This window comes from Fukomys damarensis, unplaced genomic scaffold (assembly GCF_012274545.1).
Source record: "Fukomys damarensis isolate Sample0158 unplaced genomic scaffold, DMR_v1.0_HiC HiC_scaffold_3, whole genome shotgun sequence".
NCBI lineage: Eukaryota > Metazoa > Chordata > Mammalia > Rodentia > Bathyergidae > Fukomys > Fukomys damarensis.
Window position 1 is genome coordinate 6,012,082 of NW_022900915.1, and position 19,110 is coordinate 6,031,191.

General features: G+C 38.3%; 2 long non-coding RNA genes across 2 annotated transcripts; one reads left to right on the plus strand and one right to left on the minus strand.

The window, feature by feature from the left end:
- Nucleotides 1–4,530: 4,530 nt before the first annotated feature.
- Nucleotides 4,531–12,080, plus strand: LOC104864308. Its single transcript, XR_780838.2, has 4 exons — nt 4,531–4,701; nt 6,259–6,451; nt 9,283–9,368; nt 11,768–12,080. It is a non-coding gene; the product is annotated as an uncharacterized LOC104864308 (long non-coding RNA).
- Nucleotides 12,081–12,088: 8 nt separating this feature from the next.
- LOC104864307 lies at nt 12,089–17,212 on the minus strand. The gene is made up of 4 exons (XR_780837.1): nt 16,975–17,212; nt 16,657–16,780; nt 13,306–13,465; nt 12,089–12,691 (listed from the first exon to the last, which is right to left on the minus strand). It is a non-coding gene; the product is annotated as an uncharacterized LOC104864307 (long non-coding RNA).
- Nucleotides 17,213–19,110: the final 1,898 nt, after the last annotated feature.

The window sequence follows — 19,110 nt, forward strand, 5'->3', positions numbered from 1 at the left end:
GAACATTACTGCTTTTCGACACAGTGCACTGTAGAGCATTGGTTATTTATTCTCATGATCAGTGACTGACCGGGAAGTGGAACTTGCTACTGCTGCCCACCAGAGTACGTCACATGTGCCTGGCCAGGGAAAACTCAAAATTCAAAATTTGAAGTAGTGTTTCCATTGCATGAGGATTGACTTAGCACAATAATAAGGCTGAAAAATCAAAAGTTAAGTAGTTGTAAACTGGAGACCGTCTGAATACATACAGTGTTTTGCCTCCATTTCTGTTGCTTCATCCTGTTCCCTTGACCAGATTTCTTTGTATTTTACTCATGCCTTTTCACATTATTCTATAACCATATCCTCAGAGGTAAACATTTTTATTGATTTCTTCTTTATTCTTCCTTTGTATCACTTTGTAAATGGATGTAGATTCATGTTCTCCCTGTGGATTCCTGTGAACAGAAATTACTCAAAAATAGAACAGGGAAACATTCTCTTCTTTTCAGACCATAGAGATCTTTCTCATTTTTTTTCTTAAACTACATATTATTGCTTTGAGTGGTTGTGAATTGTTTATTCAACTATTTATTGCCAGTTACTTGGGTTGTTTCCAGTCTTTCACTCTTACTGGCAATGGATGATGCAAAGAATATCTTTGTGCACACATGAGGTAAGTCATTTCATACTTGTGTGTGTGGATTAGTAGGATGAACTCTTGGAAATGAAATTGCAGAGGCAAAGATATATCTGAAATTTTGTTAGACATTGCCAAATTCTCTTGAATGTGAGTATTACTATTTTCCTACCAACAATATAAAGTCAGATTTTTACCCTATTGCTAAGTAAAAATTGTAACTATATAGTTTTACTTTATATTTTTCATATGAATGATATTAAACATCTTTCAGTTGTTTAAAAGCCATTCTTTTTCTATGAAGTCTCTTCATTTTTTTATAGATATATCATAGTTTTTATCTTTTTGTTGATTTCTAGTAAAGTAGCTCTTTACATAACAGGGATATTTGTCTTTATCTATAATAAATGTTCCAAGATTTCCCCAAGTTGATTCATTTTATAGTATTCTTTTTACCTTTATTAAGTTTACTGGTACATTTTAGGTATACAATACAGTCACATTCATCATTGGGATCTTGTACCCTTACATGACAGGTCTTGTTTCTTATTTTCCCCATCCCTCAGCCCTCCCTTCAACCCCTCCACCCTACTCTGTTCATGTAGACATTGTTTCCATGATTTTCCTTTTCATATATTTTTTCTTTTCCCTTTTTACTTTCCCCTACCCCTCCCACTTCCTCTACTCTTTTAGACCTTTTCTTCCTGTTACATAATATCAATTATACATTTTGATTCTTATACACTTTTAGTTTTTTCACACCAGAGAAACTATTTGCTATTTACACATGTGACATTAATTTCACTTGAGTATGGCCTCAATGTGCATACACTTAGCTATAAACGTCTCTAGTTTCTTGTTCTTTATGGCTTAGTAGCACTCCATTATATGTGTATTAAAAAAAACACATCTTTTTTATCCAGCCTCCAGTTGATGGGCAATTGGGCTGTTTCCATGTTTTAGCTATTACAAACTGTGCCACTATAAACATGGGTGAGCATATATCACTGTGGTATGATTCTTTTAATTCTTTTGGAAAGATACCCAGCAGAGGAATACCTGGGTCAAATGGGACTTCCAATCTTAGTTGTTTGAGGAATCTCCATATTGATTTCCACAGTGGTTGCACCAGTCTGCACTCACACCAAGAGTCCCTTTCTCCCCACAACCCCGCCAACATTTGTTATTGGTTGATTTCTTGATAGCAGCCATTCTTTCTGGTATGAGGTGGAATCTCAGTGTTTTCATCTGCATCTCTCAAATGATCAGTGATGTTGAACATTTTTTCATATATTTATTTGCTGCTTTTGCTTCTTGTGTGAGAAATGTCTGTTCATTTCAGATGCCTATTTTTGCATTGGGTCTTTATACTTGAGGGGTCTGATATTTTGAGTTCTTTACATATTATAGATAATAGTCCTTTGTCTGAGGAGCAGCTGATAAAAACTTTTTCTCACATTGAAGGTTGTCTCTTACCTCTACTTTGTGATTTTTCTGGCAGTGCAGAAACTTTTTAAAAAGATGAGATCCCCTTTGTTGATTCTTTGTTCTAGTTCCCATACTACTGAGGATTTGTTCATAAAGTCTTTTCCCATGCTGATAACTTGAAAAGTTCTACCTATCTTCTGGCAAGTTTAGAGTTTCTGTTTTAATATTTAGATCTTTAATCCACTTGGATTTTAGTTTAGTGCATGGTGAAAGATAGGGATCTAGTTTTAATCTTTGGCAAGTTGAAATCCAGTTTTTCCAACACCATTTATTAAGGAGGCTCTCTTTCCTCCACTGAGGGTGTTTGGCTCCCTTGTAAAGTTGAGGTAGCTGAGTATGTCAGGAGTTGTTTTTCTATCTTCTAATCTGTTCCACTGATCCTCAGGTCTTTTTCTTTGCCAGTACCATGCCGTTTTTATCACAGTGTATTTGTAGTATAGTTTCAAGTTGGGGATTGTGATACCCCCGGCTATGTCTCTGTTGCCTAGAATGACTTTTGCTATTCTAGGTCTCTTCTGATTCCAAATGACTTTTTGGATTGTTTTCTCTAAGTCTGTATTCTTACAGATTTTCCTTCTCTCCACATTGGCATATTTAATCTTGAGTACTCTTTTTTATCAGACTTATCTTATATAGCTTTTGGACTCTACAGTATATTTAGAAAGGACTCCCTAGTTGAAAATTCACCCAACAAGGTCCCTAGATATCCAGTGGTCCTAATCTCCATTATTAAATGTGCATCTGTAGCTTATTAATATAAAAAGTCTATATTTTTCTATATTTTTGAGTCTATTTTGGAATTTCTGTTCTGTTTCTTTGGCCTACCTGATTATTTACACTAAGTTAAACATTGCTTTACTCATTAATATATGTAGTAAGTCTTACTATATAGTCAGACTAATCCCTTCCATTGTTTTTACACAGCTTTAATGAATACTATGGCTTATTTTTCCATATAAATTTTAGAATAAAACTTTCAAGCTTTAAAAATATTTTTAGTACTTTTGTTGGTATCCTGAGTGAACTTGTTATTACAACATATTCAATGTAAGGTGGTTAGCCTGACTATTTACATCGAAGTTTTTGAACTAAAGAACTGCTTAAAAAGAGAGGCTTTTATGATTTAATCCAAAAATAGCAATTAAATAAAGCTGAGCTTTACTCAAAATAGCATATACTTCTTGTATCTATAATTCCAGTTTTTTCACTTTATGGATTTCAAACTTTCTAGCATCTTTGCCTGTAGTGTTCAATTGTGAGCAAGGCATTTACTTTGTAAGGTCATTTTGTCCAACATTTTTCTCCAACACTATACGATTCCAGGTTTTATACTTTTTAAAATAAAACTATTTTCTCCTAAAATGATTAAAAGTACTCCAGGGAGGAACCACTGGTTTGGAGGTCTGTACACCGCTGTGTAATGTCTGGCTCAAGTCATTTCTAGTTTGCCTGGAATTTTAACAATAGCCCTGAGGTTTTGTATGTTGAACAGACTCCACTCTTCAGCCTAGGATTCTTTAGTGGCTGATTTGAATATTCCTCAGAGATTTGGACCTGAGACTACTGGTGCAGAAATATATCTGCCTCACTACAAAAGATCTTATCCTGAAATTTAAATTGCATTCCCTCAGAGAAATTACTTCAAAATATGTAGAATACTAATTTGTAGAAATAATGTCATAAAATAGTTAAAACAGTCTAGCAGTACAGGAGGTAGAGTTTTCTTCACAACTGTACTTCGCCCACATTACAATTTTTGGATTACTAGCTTCATTATTAAATAAGGTTCCTTAGTACACATAATGTTCTATGTGGGTGAGCTTGGGTATATTATAACAATTCTAATTCACACACTTCCTAATGTCTATGATATTCTGTGCAGTTATGGTGAATGTTGATTTCCTTTGATTTTTTTTTTGTTGTTGTTGTTACCTGGGATTGAACTCGGATCCTTGTGCTTGCGAGGCAGGTGGCGGAACCACTGAGCTAAATCCCCTGCCCTGATATTTTCTTAAATGAAAGTAAAATGGAGACATTTTTAAAAAGTGACTCATGTTTATGTGTAGGTATAGAAAAGCTGATGGAAGTTTTCATATTTATTTATGTATGTGTTCTGATTTCATACCATCACTATTGGTTTATTTATTCAGCACCTTTGTGGAGAGCCTCCTCTGTGTGAGGCAGTTAAGCACCAAGTTAAAAAGCTGAAGGGGAACTTGAATTTATAAGAAATATTTACAAGAAAAAGTGAATGAAAGTTTTCAGGCTTTCTCATTTAACATTTATAACTGCCCACTGATTTAGGTACTGTTGTACCAGCCACGTCACCTGTGAGTACCCTGGCGAAATTGGGAAAGTCCAGTATAACATGGAGGTGATTTCTAAGCATTAGGAGAACACGGAGTAAGGCTGCAGAAGAAATGGCATGTGGTGGTCAAATTGCCTGTATGGGAAGAAAACTTTACTGAAGTTCTGGGGAGAAACCCCATGGGCTCTGCACCAGATACTCAGAGAGAAAGTGGTCAGGAAAAGTCGAATTCTGTACAGGCCAAACATCACAGATTGATAGACCGGATGTGGTTGAATCAAGAGTGAGTAAAACATCTCTTTCTTTGTTTCTTGCTTTGATGCTTGGTAAGATGAAGGGATGAATAAAAACTACAACTGCAGTAGGAAAAATGGGTATGGAGAAAATAGTTTTCTTACATAAATTTATGTTTTCTGCCTTATAATTGTCTAAATGCTTTGGTTTTTAGTTACATTTGTTTTATTTCACTTATAGGATATTTTGTAGGATTTAAAAATATAATTTTTTGTTTTAACCAAACTACAAAAATCCCTTAAATAATATGGAGACTCAGGGTAATTGTAAAGCATTTGTAATAGAATTTGAAGAATCCTTTCAGATAGGCTTGTCTGCCTCTGTGGTATAAACATCTGTGGAAGGGCAAATCTCATTATTTTAAATTTCCTGATCCAGAGTCATTATTTTGCTTCTCTCTCACCTCTACACCTGGTAACTTCAAAATGCTAGAAATCCTACTGTTTTTGTGCTCGTGGTGTCCGTGAAAAGCCCTTCTTCTCGGTCCAGCGGCTTGGAGGGGTAGTGTTTTATCAGGATAGATAGAAGTCATTGTTGAAAATCTTAGTTCTAACATTGACCAGAATCTTAGCTCTTGTTTTGCTATGCAGCAGCTACTGGAATATGGTGCAGCAGGTAGCTAAAAAGTTAAGATAATTAACCTTGAGTGGCTGAAACCTTAGTGCACCAATTTCAAATTTCTTACTGGAGCTGCCTCTCTACTACCATGGCTAAAAGTTTTTAGGCAAACGTTTTAAAAGCAAATGGCAAAGTGATTTTATGGCACAGAGCGTTCAGACACTTCAGTGGACCCTAAGGTTCAGACAGGCAAATGCTTCTCGAGCATCTTCAACCTTATCTCTTTTTCAAACCGCTGTGGAGCTGGGTTATATTTCTTGCCGTTTTCCTTTTAGCTTGTGTGTGGCCACGTAAAAGCTTTTCACCAATAAAAATGAGGAAGAAATTTTGTCCTTTAAGAAGAAGTTCTGCCTTTTTTGCCCTCTTTTTGCCTATTTTCTGGCTGTATTTAAACGATCACGAGGTCCCAGAATATGGCGCATACTAGAAAGGAAAGAAAACTTGCTTCTGAATCAGGGTGTGGAGAGCCACTGTCTGCAAGGAATATTAATTTTGGCCTTACTTTAGAAGGCCACGTAGCTGAAAATTCCCTTGAAGAAATGGTGTTTAAGACAATAAAGTGGAAAAAGAATTAAGCGCTATGGACTAGGTGATATGACTAAATTTTCAATGAAATTTGTGTTTAGTTATAAAAAAGTAAAAAATTTATTAAGTCACTACAAGAAGGGATGTGCTTTGAAACTAATAAAGTTGACAAAAATACTTTATGAAATTTCTGCATGATATACTTCATAACAGTCCATGTTGTTATTGTAAATAATCTTGAATGAAAAGGGGGTACCTTTAAATGTTTATATTAGTGATATTCACTAGCCAGCGATGTCTGCTGTGTTACATTTATTTATTCCACCCTGTCTGTTAAATGCCAGGTACTCTATTTTATATAATTGTGAATAATGCAGAGTATCTGATTTTAATCAACCTGCAGTCCACTCAAAGAGAGACAGAGTATACAAATGACGACACAATGGGACGAGAGTGACACGCTGGGGTGCATACGGAGTGCAAGGAGAGGTGCTCTGAGCTATTCCAAGGGTTTCTGATCTGGAATGCGAGGTGGTGAGGAACTGCTTCTCTGAGAGGACGTGGTATTTGACTCGAGATCTGAGCAAGGAGGGAAGGTAAGAGCCTGGTTGACCAGAGAACAGCATTAGGAGGTGCAGAAGAGGCCAGAATGGGTGGGGGTGAGGCCATTCTTTAAGATGTGTGGGATGTCATGGAGTGATTGAAGCAGAGTAGGATAATCCTGCTCACAGTAATACTTGTTCTCATTTCAAGTTTATTGTGGTGAAAGTGAGGTTAAGGGTTGGAAAGAATTGGAAAGAACTGGAGTAGACGGTGGGGACACCAATGAAGAGGTCCTTCCAGTACTTTAGGAAAGCAAAGATAAAGGCCAAGTCCTACAGGCAACGGAGCACAATGGCAAAATGGTAGTGTTGAAAAGTATTTTCAGGCTGAAGCAGCAAAGCAACCAGCAGAGACATGCAAATACAGTTTTCAAGAGTTCATGTTAAAAATTCCAATTTATTGCCTAAAATCCATGAACGAGCACCGACAGGAGTGGAAATGCCTTCAGGGACCTTGGCACTCTCTCCAGTTGATTTGCTTGCTTTCCTCTCATTCTTCGTACATTATTTCTGCACGTGTGTAGACATTTTCTAGACTTTCTACTTGTCTGTCTTCAATAAAAAAACGATTTCTCCAAGTAACACAAAACTACAGTTCTTTAAAATTAATTGAAAACTTTGCAGTAGTTTTCTTAGTAGAAAACAGATCTAGTTTAAAGCTCAGAAAGGGGATTCTGGATTTAGTAAGGAAGGATCTTGCAATAATGCATTCCAGATGAAAACACAGCAAGACTGGAAAGCCCAAGTCCCCAAGGACTCCTACTTCTTAGTTCCTTTCTGTCTCCCTCTCCCCACCCCAATCTCAAATGTGCAACTAGAGAATTCCTCTAAAATTCCAGAATTTCTAATGCTTTTCCTGTATTTCCTCAGAATTCCCAAGTAAGAAAATATTCCCCATCACTGCATTTGTTTTTTCACTTACTAAAATGGCACAGACACCTCTTGATGTCCACCCTTTAACATTTATTTACCAGAACCCTATATTGGTGTTATATGCCTCAAATTGTTATTTCTCTTAACAATCTTGGATTTTTTCTGATTGTTTGTATTTAACCAATTTCACTGAACATTTTTCACTTTGAAAGATGGATTATTTCTCTAGTTTGGGATCTAAACAGTAAATCATGCATGGGGAAATATTTTTAAAGTCACTGGAAGAAAATTTTTAATTGCTTAGAGATTGGAATGAAGTAGGTTCAGCTACAAATACTATTCATAGAAATGTCAGTAATAGAGTCTTAGTGGGGATTTCTGGAGGTGGACACAGAATTGAGAAAATAATGACATGAAAGTCAACATAAATTGCATATTGTTGTTGTAGTCTGGGGCTTTCAGGGCTTTCCCAGAACAGAGCTGTACTGCACAGAAAGCAGAAGAGATGCTTACCTGCTCTACTTTAAAAATGAAAAATTTAGCAGTTTCCATTTTCCTGGAAATTAAAGGTGGATGGATAATTTATTTCATCAGTGTACAACTGCTCAGAGTCACTGCTAATCAGCACGTAACTGGGAACGTGTTCGTTTTGCAGTGGAGCTTGGTCTCCCAGAAAGATACCGAACTAGAAGGAAAAGTACAGTGGGGTGAAGTGCGCTATCAGTAGCTCTCCCCAGAAGGGCGACGTGCCTTTGGGCTGAGGAAGTGGGGGCGCTGTTGATCCTCGTGCACCCCATCAGAGAGATGTGCTCGGGGCTGCATCTGTGGCACTGAAGAGGAACAGACCACAACACTGCAACCATCTCACGCAACGAAAATTAGGTCACAAGCACTTTAATGCAAACTCCGTGTTGGTGTTGGACGAAAAAGGACAGTTCCATGGGTGTTATTTTGAATTATTTTTTCGAAAATTCCATTGTGGATTCCTTATTTGTTATTCAGAAAGAAATTCCACAAATCATCAGATCATATTGTGAATAAATATATATACTTAGAGTTCCAATAGTTGTCTTTTTTTTTTTTTTTTTTTTTTTTACCAGGAATCAAACTTAGGGACTCCCTCTTGCCAGGTGCTGGTTGACATGTTTGTTTGTTTGTTTGTTTGTTTGTTTGTTTTTTGGCTTTTTGAGACAGGGTCTCGCTATGTAGTTGAGACTGACCTGGAACTCACTGTGTAGCCCACGTTGTTCTTGGATCTCACAGAGATCCTCCTGCCTCAGCCTCCCGAGTGCTGGGATTACAGGTGTGTGCCACCACCACTCCCAGCAGGTTGATTTTTTATAAAAGAGGAATTTAGCTCCCCCAGCCACAGCACCAGGTGTAATGTTCTTTTCAGGTCAAGGCATTTCTTTTCTTCCTCCTTCTTTTTCTGACTTCTGGTGTTGGGCACGTGGCAAGGCATTCTGATTTGGAAGAAAAGGGATACCAACCATGCTTTGGTCTGAATGTTTCCGCCACTACTCATGTTGAAATCTAATTCTCATTATGAAGAATTAAGAAGTGGGGCCAGATGGACCTCTGAGGAGCCATTAAGGTTAGCTGATGTCATGAAGTCACTTTTGTAAGTTGAGGAAGAGAGACTCAAACTAGCAAGCTTGCTCAGTCTCACTATGTGATGCCCTGTACCCTCTTGGGACTCTGCAGTCTCCACCAGAGGAAGGCTCTCACCACATTATCACTTTCACCCCTTCAGCCTGCACACTGCAGCATTCGAAACTGTAAGACAGAAATGTTTATTTAAAAAAAAAACCCGTTCATGGTACTCAGTTATAGCAACTGCAATCAGAGTAACACATACTAACTCCGGAAGACTGCTTACAAGCAGAGGCAGCAAGGACAGGCATGGAGAAAGTGAGTGGTTGATATTGTGTTCATTTTCTTCTCCATCGCAGTTTTTAGGGGAATTCATGCTGCAGCTGATGCCTATGGCTCAATAGAAGATCCAACCAATTCAGTACAAGGGTGAGGGTCCAAGCAGGTAGGTATCCCCAAGCAACCCTAACTGATAATTTGCTGTGGTGAAACAATTAAATTTTTAAGTAGTTTTAAAATCATCTTTATATAAAAGTAAATAAACTCCTATTTAAGTAATTCTCAAGCTGGACATTATAAAATGAAGCAAATTGTGGGGCCAAGAATCAGGATGGGATCTTTTCCTTTTGTTTGTAGAAGTCTAAATTATAGGCATATGGAGTTCTAATTTTCCCTGAGATTTAGGAAGAAAAACAGAACTATAAACAAGAAGCATAGGAAAATTTAAAAAAGATCCTTTAGAAATTTTCATCAACATTTCTCTCAAAATTTTGTGCCCATGTAGACTCCTTAAAATTTTCTTTTTCTCCCATCAGGGATCTATATTAACTCCTGTTGTTGTTGTTTTTTTTTTCCATTTGATAAATAATCATCAGTTTTTACAAAGCAGCCTTTAAATACAATAGAAACAAATTAAAATTAATCTACACTTGGATCAGCAATATGTCTTCCTGATCTGTCTTAAAGAGAACATAACCAGTTAAACCTATGATTTACTTTCATAATTTTGCTTCAAACCCAGCTGTTATTTATTAATACTTATACATGTTAGATCAGGATACATTTCCAGGTAGTGATAATTAAGAAAATTATTTAGCCTTTTTTTCTTGAGAATTTTTAAAAAATGATTTTCAAAGATTGTTGGAAAGTTGAAGATCTCTAATCAATTTCCATATGCAAACTTGAGCTTTTGAAAATGTCTGAGGATTTATTTTACTGTCAAATCAATGCCAAGAACATAGATGTTATGTAGTGCCTCATATTATAACGCACAGGGCTAGCCTTATATATGCGGGGATAAGAATTAAGTAGGAGACATGCCGGGCACCGGTAGACTTTCTAGAGTTTTGTCATGTTACTTTCTGGACAAAAAACATATGAAAAGGTTTTAGTTCCTCTTTAGAAAGGTAGTACTAGAGATTGCGGGCCACATCTATTTTGGTGTAATAAAAGAAAGCAACTTCTGAAGCATCCATCAAAAGAAGAGATCACAGAGATTGAGCAACTATAAAAGGCAAAGTGTAGCTAAAGGAAGCCTAGTAAGGGAGTCAAACACTATCTCTTGTATTACTTATAGTTATCAAGATCTATTCACCATGCAGATTCGAATGACCATACCCTACAAAAAGTTCATAAGTTGAGTTGTAGACTTTTCTAGAAGTAATACAGAAGATGGTTGTTATATTAAATCCTGTAGCTCAGAGACTAGAAACCAAGAAGAATAAATATAAGCCATGTTTGAATAGTTATGAGAAAGTTACAATCAGTCTGTGTGTATATTAACTGCGTGGTATGTAAAATGGTTTAGAACTATATAGGTAGAATAGTAGAACGGGGTACAGTAAATTTAATTCTGTTACTGGTATGAAGCACAGGTATTGCAACAACAAGCCCAATATTTTTTCCATATAGGGATTAATTACGTGGTCAAGGGATGGAATTTACAAGGAGGCATATTAAATAAAATAGCAGGCTAGCTTGAACTGCATTCCCACAAAAGCAATAAAATGGGAATACCAAGAAAACTGGCAAATGTAACTCTTCACCTCTTTTCTCAGGCACAGCTGTCAATATACACGTTGTGAAGATAAAAGTTTGTGACTAGCAAACTGTATGCCACATTTGGAAAGGTTCGGTATGAACTCCTCTTTTTTTTGGTAACTCTTTTAAAATCTTGTACCTCAGAATGGGAGTTCCTAGACGTTCTTGAACTTGAGTGAGGAAAATAGATATTTTTGCCAGTCTTGCTGTTCCCATTCCCCAAAGGAATCTTACATTTATTCCTTCCATATTTTGCTATATGAGCTCATCTCGTACACGCTGCCTCCAAAGCTGTGGAGAGCCAGTCACTTCTGGAGCCTAGTAAGTTTCTTTAGGAAAGTGTGGTGTGGGATCTTCAACAGTGGTAGTCAAAACACAGAATGATTTATAATTTTAACTACATAACACGATTTTGCGTAATTCAGGTCTTTCAAGGGCTACCCGTGACAAACAGAATTGAGTCCAAACTCTATGATTGCCTACAAATCCCTGCGCGCTGTACCCCTGCTTCTCCCTCTGACCTCATCTCCTAGCACCCTCTCCTCTCTCACCGCAGGGAGACGTGCTGGCCTCCTGCCAGTGTTCCTCCCGTCTTCCAGCTCTGTGGAACGTGATTGTCCCTCTGGACTGCTGCTGCCCCTTTGCATGTCTGCCTCCTTTGCATCCTATGACTCTCATCTCAATTCTTCCCTCACAGAGGGATTGTCTGACCAACCTTCCCAAATTTGGTGTGTTAGTTTCGTCAGAGTTCCTTTTCAGTTTCCGGGATCGAATATATCACACATTATAATCATTTGTTTCTAGAGTATCTCCCACCCAGGACCGGAAATGAAGTGCAGGATGACACGAAGAAGTACAAGTCCTTGGTCCCTCACGCAGGGTCCGAAGATTCTACGCTTTTACCTGGGTCATCAAGTCCGTGAGGAACCCTAGAAAAAATCAAACAGAATAGAGAACATCAGAGCACATTGCACAGGGTGGATGAGCACCTTTTCATGAAAGCTCATCTCAGAAATCTAACAGGAATGTGGAATTGTAGCATCATGATATAAATTGTGAACACCAGGCCCTCAAATGAATGAATATTTATTGAATCAGTGAATTTTCCCAGCTAGAAATGCCCCTCAGATCTTTCTGTAAGATTATTAGGAATTGGACGGTAATGCTTTTGTCCTTTTCAAGGGTGTTGGAAAGCCTCTGTGCTTAAGATAAGGAAGGTTGTGCTAGCTGCCAGCTGAATGTGCCAGTAACCCTTCATTTCTTTGCCTTACTGTGTTGTTTCTGTGCTCACTGTAGAAGTCGCTGTGATAGACAGCATTTTGAGACTTTTGAGTTATACCTTGAATTTTCTTAAGATATCTTCCCCAAAGGAAATTTCAACTGAGGGAAGGGCATGATGGCGTGCCAAAGAGCAGTAGGAGTGAGTCTGGAAAGGGGATGGGCACTGTTGAAGGCAGGAAGGCCTCTTCCAGTCAGCGTGCATGGAGTACGGGTCTGCTTCACGGTTTGCAGAGGCAGGATCCTGACTCTTCATAAGGCCAGACAGGAAAGAGCAGCGGTGGTTAGGAAACCTCCTTGTGTGTTTGATTTCTGTGAGCCGGTCTACTTGCTCTCACAGAGCTGTATCTGGTTACATCACTCACTTAAAATTCTCTTGTAGAAAATGAGAATGCAGTCATGCACAGTGATATGAAAACATATTTGAAATTTTCAGTTGAGCATCCTTTTCTAAAAAAAGAGAACAATCTGCTTGTATTATGCTGTGGTATTACTCACTTCAGAGACTTAATAGTTGTTTTAACCCAATATGGTTAAATTTAAAATTTTTCAGAAATTCCTTACAGATTAAGAAAAAACCAAAGTAACAAACAAATAATTAAAATAAAAGCATTGCTGCCAAATTAGAAGCTCAACATAACTCCATTTTCCTTTGAGTTTAGCATGGGGAGGAGGGGGTTTTTAGTCACATTCCACCCCAGCAAACATCATCCACACCCACTTTCTTTTTAAAGGAAAACATTTACTTTTGTAACTTGGTCATAGTGAAATACAAAGGACCTCTTTGTGTGTGAAAATGAAACTGGGTGTGAGCCTTTTAAGGAAAAATTAAAGAAGGATGTGGATGTGGGGGGTGAAATTCCCAAGTCTTGCTCAGTTGATCCTGTCTACCTCCTGCTTAGAAATCAGACGGCACTGCAAGGTCCAGATGTTGTGTATCAGGGAGCAAAACAGAACGTTCAATGGCTCAGGGCCGAGGCATTATGGAACCTGGCTCAGCGTATTCACCGAGCTACGGCAGCAAATCCTGGTGTAAGACACGATCCCAGCCAGGTTGCATTTACCTAGTAGATGCCTTCTACAAGACTGACTTGTGGCTTCCTGAAACTCTGGGGTCGCATTTACATGTCCAGGTAAATGAGAGCGAATAGATGAGGAAATCCATTTGAGGTGACTTTTCAGGTGGGAAATTTGAGTGAAACCGGTGCCTTCTAAAATGTATTACTTTAGGAAAGAAGAAACAAACATTACAGAAATGTAAAAAGAAACAGCACCTAAGGGCGAGTTCTGAAAGTGGCTAGGAGGTTCTACCAGATTTGATTTTCTTACAGTTGCTCAACTCTCTACCCCCTCTAACACTCGCCCATTCTTTTGCTTTCTCTGTTGTCTGCAGTTATCCCCAAACCCCCGGGGTTTTCTCCGCAACCTGCAGACATTTATAGTCTAGCTTATCCCCAAATCAATCTTCACTTCCCCCATCATCTAATGTGTGTAATTTTCCTTCCCTCCTTAAAAAGGTCATCTATTGGGTGCTTTTATGTTTGCATGAGCCACTAATATCCTAGAATGGTACAGATGCTGTACTACAAATTCTCCAAGTGGCCTTCACATGTCAACAGCCTTTTCTTATCCTAGAGCTGTTTGTTCCCTGTGAAGCCCTTGACACTGGTCACTCTGCTGTTGATCTCTGCTTAGCCTGTTTGTTGTTTGTTTGTTCGTTTGTTTTTGTAATATCCTGATAACAGTTTATCTCCTATCTTTCGTTACTACCTGTTTCTTTCATTCTTTGTTTCTTTTACTCTGTAATCTCTCTTCAGTATCTCTGAGGATCTCCCTATCAATCTTTGATTAAGCCACACTTCCTGTGCCCCCTGGGTGTCCTTCTTCTTAGTCCTCTGTACTCATCAGTGGGCCACAGTAACTATTTGAAACATTTAATCACGTGGTATTACCCTCCACTCCAAACCCTTCAGTGGCTTCTGCCTGGGTCAGAGTCAAAGCCAGATTTTTTACAGTCCCTGTGAAATCCTGCGATTTGAGTGTGGCCATGTTCCTTAGCTCAGCCCCTATGGTTCCCCCTGGATGAATCTACTACACTTGTTCTTGGCCTCAGTTGTTGTGCATACTTCAAAGGACTTATCATTATATGGCATATTATGCATTTTTTCAGATTTTTTTCCTCCAACTAGAATGTAAGTTGTAAGAGGGCAGAAAGTTTTGAATGCTTTTATTATAGACAGACAAGTTAGAAATTCAGACAGGCATAAGCCCTTGAAGTCAGTACATAAGATAAAAACATTAGAACTGTGGCTGGAGGTGCATTTGTTAAAGGCCAGGCCTCAAGATAAAGAAAGAGTGAAGTACTTGCCCAAGGGTTGAACCATATGATTGATGCTCTAAATAGGCATCAGTCACCTTGGGGGACCCAGACCTCCTGATCCATCCCTTCCGGTAAAGGTCCTTGTTCTCTCCATGTATTCTTGCTATGTGACTTGTTTCCCCTGCGGATCAATACTGCCTCACCAGTCATACTTGTAATCCTATTGGCTGATCCTACCTTGTATCCCCCCAAGGTTTCATACCCACGTTGTGTTTTTGCTCTGTAAAGCCTCCCCTGTAAGCAGAACCCAGGAAAACCCCCTTTCTGGGGCCCCTCCTGCTCCTCTCAGGCAGGAGTGGTCTGTCCTTCAGTAAATATTTCCTATTAATAACCTCTCTTGTTCCTAGAATTCATTCTTTGATTTTAGAGAACATAAACTCGGTGTATCAGACATCTAGCAGGTTGGGAGTTATATCTATTTCCCCTGCACCATCCCTAGATCACTTTCATAAAGAACAATTTGTAGGTCTTGTCCCAGTAACTAGGAAATAGTTGGAGCCCAATAATTATTTCTTGAATAAATTAATATACAATTTAATGTTGAAAATCAGCCACCATTTGTGCGTGGCTCTGCTTTCTGGTTCTTTAACTTGCTTCAATGATCTGTATGTCTATATGTCTACATGATCTGTATGTCTTTCTATCAACAGCACACAATCCTGAATGTAGTCATGATTGCTTAACAGTTGAAAACATTCTGAGAAATATGTCCTTTGGACAAAACTAACCCATAGTTTTGCAAGTCAAACCTGTGGACACTTGGTACTAGAAGCCAGGAGAGGGATGGCCTGCAAAACTGTCTAGGGAAAGCTGTTAGGGGGATAGATCATTTTCCATCTGGCTTTTGGTGGCAGTTATATGCCTATGTATGATTATTGAGGCTTACTAAAGTTGTGAAATTTATTTTATCTATATTATACCTCAAAACTTGAATAATAACCAGAATAATATATATATAAAGTTAATTTTGCAGTTTTGTTTTAATCCTTCTTAGTTAATATTTTTTACTACATTAAAAATTTCAAATTATAAAGCCCTTAGTATTAAGGTATGTTTGATTCATACGACCCTAATTTTGCAGGAAAAATAATTTGTTAGAGACTATCACTTTTCAAAAAAAAATTTTTCCCATGAAATTATTTAGAGAAAAATGAGAAAACACATAAACCTTTTAAAGATAAATGGCAAGATTAGAAACAGCATCGTCAATTAGATCTGGAGGCTTTAATATAAATCTTTCAGTGGATTAAGAAGACAAAAGTAACTTAGAATACACAAGAACAATAATTTAAACACAATACATGTCCTTTACTTTTACACACACACACACACACACACACACACACACTTTCTATGGGAGAACATAGGAAATAGTTTTTAAATAGTGCCACTTTTATACTTAAGATTACCAAATCAATTCTAAAATAGTATGTTACGTAGAATCCATTTAAATGTTTTCTTCTTTTGTTAGAATAGAACCAACCTAATAAAGCACTAAGTCTTAATCAGAATGAGATTTCACATCTTTAACAAAAGTGAAGATCCAGGGATGTTCCCATCTGTAAATAGTTTAGAATTTTATGGTAAGTGCCTCAAAGCTGTTCTTCATATTAAAAAATCTGTGTGTGTGTGTGTGTGTGTGTGCGTGCATGCGTGCGTGCGTGCGCGCGCGCATCACCTTTTAATAGTGAAAGTTAAAATGTGATATGTGAGCTAAGACAGTGACCTCTAATGATGACTGATTTATGAACTGAGTTTGATTTATGCTCAGAGAAAATTGTAGAAAATGCTAAAGAATTTGGAGAGGAGGCTGTCAGCACTGTTGGAGGAAGTGGCTGTGAGTTGACAAGGTGATATTTATTGTCATTCACTGAGGCAAAGTTTTTTTTTTTTATTTGCTGACTGTCTAATTTAAATGAATGTGGAATTAATTATTTCATCTGTTGAAATGTCATAATCTCAGACTAGTAGGTTTAGGGACTGGTATGTGAACTGTTGCCAGTAAACTGTAGGTTATATTTTTACCTAGACTTACCTTGGTGACTTTACCAGAGAAATGCTGACCTTATACAAAACCCTCTAGGTTCCGTGGCAGGGCGATGATGGCACATTCACATGGTAGTGGTAGTGGAAGCTTTGGCCACTGGGATGGTGGTATTCTGTATTACAACAATACTGATATTATAGCTAGGTCAATTTTACAAACTTGGAGAAGAATTACATGGAAAAGTGGACAGTAGAACATAAGCAGAATCAATCCTATCTAATGGCCATGGCAGTTTTAAGGGGTTTCACAAATGTAAGATAGTTATACCTACCGCTCTTCTGTGCCAGGGAGAAGTTAAAGACTTACCAAGAGGTATGATTTGCATCTGTCCTCCAAAACTCATCTTCAAATTTAATTGCCTTTGTCATGGTATTGAGAGGTGGAACCTTCCACAAGTGAATAGGGTCACAAGAGCGGCGTCTCATGAGCGGATTAATTCCATTGTTACGTGAGTGGGTTAGTTAGGCTGGAAGCAGGCTCCTCATAAGAAGACGGGCTCACAGATTTCTCTCCTCTCTGTTCTGTAGGTGTACCGTTGTCTTGCTGATGTGTTACAATGCCGTATTTCACAGCCTGTAGAACCATGTGCCAAATAAGCTTCTATTGTTTGTGATGTGCCTGGTCTGTGGTATTCCATCACAGCAGTGGGATACGGATGGACGGAGACGCCCCACACAGAACTCCTCTGAAGGACACTGAGCAGATGGTCTGGTTTGCATAGATAGCCAATTTATTACCAAGTAGATTTAGCTTTATCATTTTCATGTTCTTCTCTTATTCCTCTATTCCTCAACATTGTACTGGTAAGTACTGTTCATGACTGTGAGTTCTACAGTAGGTAATGAGTTATACCTTTCCACAGCGTAGATAGAGGAATTGCTCAGAAAAAAAGTGACAATAACTTAAATACTAGTGGCCTATAAAACTCTCATGTGAATGTATAAAAAAGTAAAGGAAAAGTCATAGTAAATTTTCAAAATCCAAACACTTATGAATATATGCATATATACGCACATATGAGTTTATTAAGAATATGAAATACATCCTAAATCCTTAGGTCCCTAATTGCTTTTTATATGGATGAAAAGTTTACATAGTAATTGAAGGTAAGATAATCACTTGGTGAGTTTGAGTAAAAGACCAAAAAATTAATAAGAAAAATACAGGGAAGAAAAATAAACCAAACACAAGGTATTATCTCTTGATACTTGCAATAGAAACTATTAAAACCAGCTTCAAAGCAATAATTATATTTTGTGGAGGGATCTGGAGAATTTGGTTAGAGATCCCTGGTGTCCATGAGACAGGCAGTGAGGGAGAAGGTTAGATGAGTGGTGGATGCGATGGAAATCCCGATTCCTGGAAGGGATGGCTTGAGAACAATTACTGCGCAGAGGAAACACTTGGCAGGACAGAGGACAAAACGACCAGTGAAGTCTGCCGTGGGTTCCTTAACTGTGTTTCTGTTGTACCTTTGTTCAGGCTGCACTGGCCTCTCTTTGGGGCTGTTTTGTTCCAAGAGCCCCGCCAAGGGCGGCCTAGCAAGTTAAGTTTGGATGTACATAATTCCTTAGCAAAGACAGTTTTTTAAGTTTGGGTCTAGACCAGTTTAATTTAACTCACTTTTTGGGGATATTTTTAAAGCTCGGAACACCTCCAGGGCACTCTTTAAGGCATAGTCAACAACACCCAGAACCACCAATTGATTGTGAATATTATGAGTTTTAGATGAATCGTGCACTTAAGGAATTAAACAACCACTGGATTTCTGGAAAATGGCAATTGAAAACAAATACAGTTGACTACACCGCAAAAAATTATTTTATGTGGGAACCCAGCATTCTCTGGACAAAAAGTGAGTTCTGTTCCTGGCAGAGGACCTGTATCATGTAGCTGGTTTGATCCGCGGGCCCATCTGGAGGGGTGGAAACTGAAGTGAGTACGTTGGGATCTGTGTCTCCAAGGTTGCGTGTTTTCTTTTCAAACATCCTATTTCTTTAAGGAGAACAAATGTTTTCTTCACAAAGGCTGTCTGTGCCTCCCTCCTGGCCTCTCAGATTTCTGCCTGCCTTTTGGTTACCCAGTGGCTGGTGATTTCTCGGGGTCCCAGAGGAGGACTTGCGCTAGCTGTTAGGACTGAACAAACACTCCTGGCCGAAACCAGAACAGAATCGGAGCGCTGCTTTTACCATCACGGGCTTCAGTCTGTTTCTGTTTTCCTTGCCAAAATAGATATAATATCAAACATTGAATGCTGCCAAACTCAGCAGTAAAACAGACTTGTAGTAATTGTTGCCGGTTATTGAGTGCCGTGAGGTGCCAGGCCTTGTAGCAGGCAATTTACAAAAACTACACTGCATTTGGTCTTTGCAACAATAGTATGAGGTAAGTGTCACTGGTTCAGTTTTATATTCATAAAATGCAGGTTTAGAGACCCAGAGA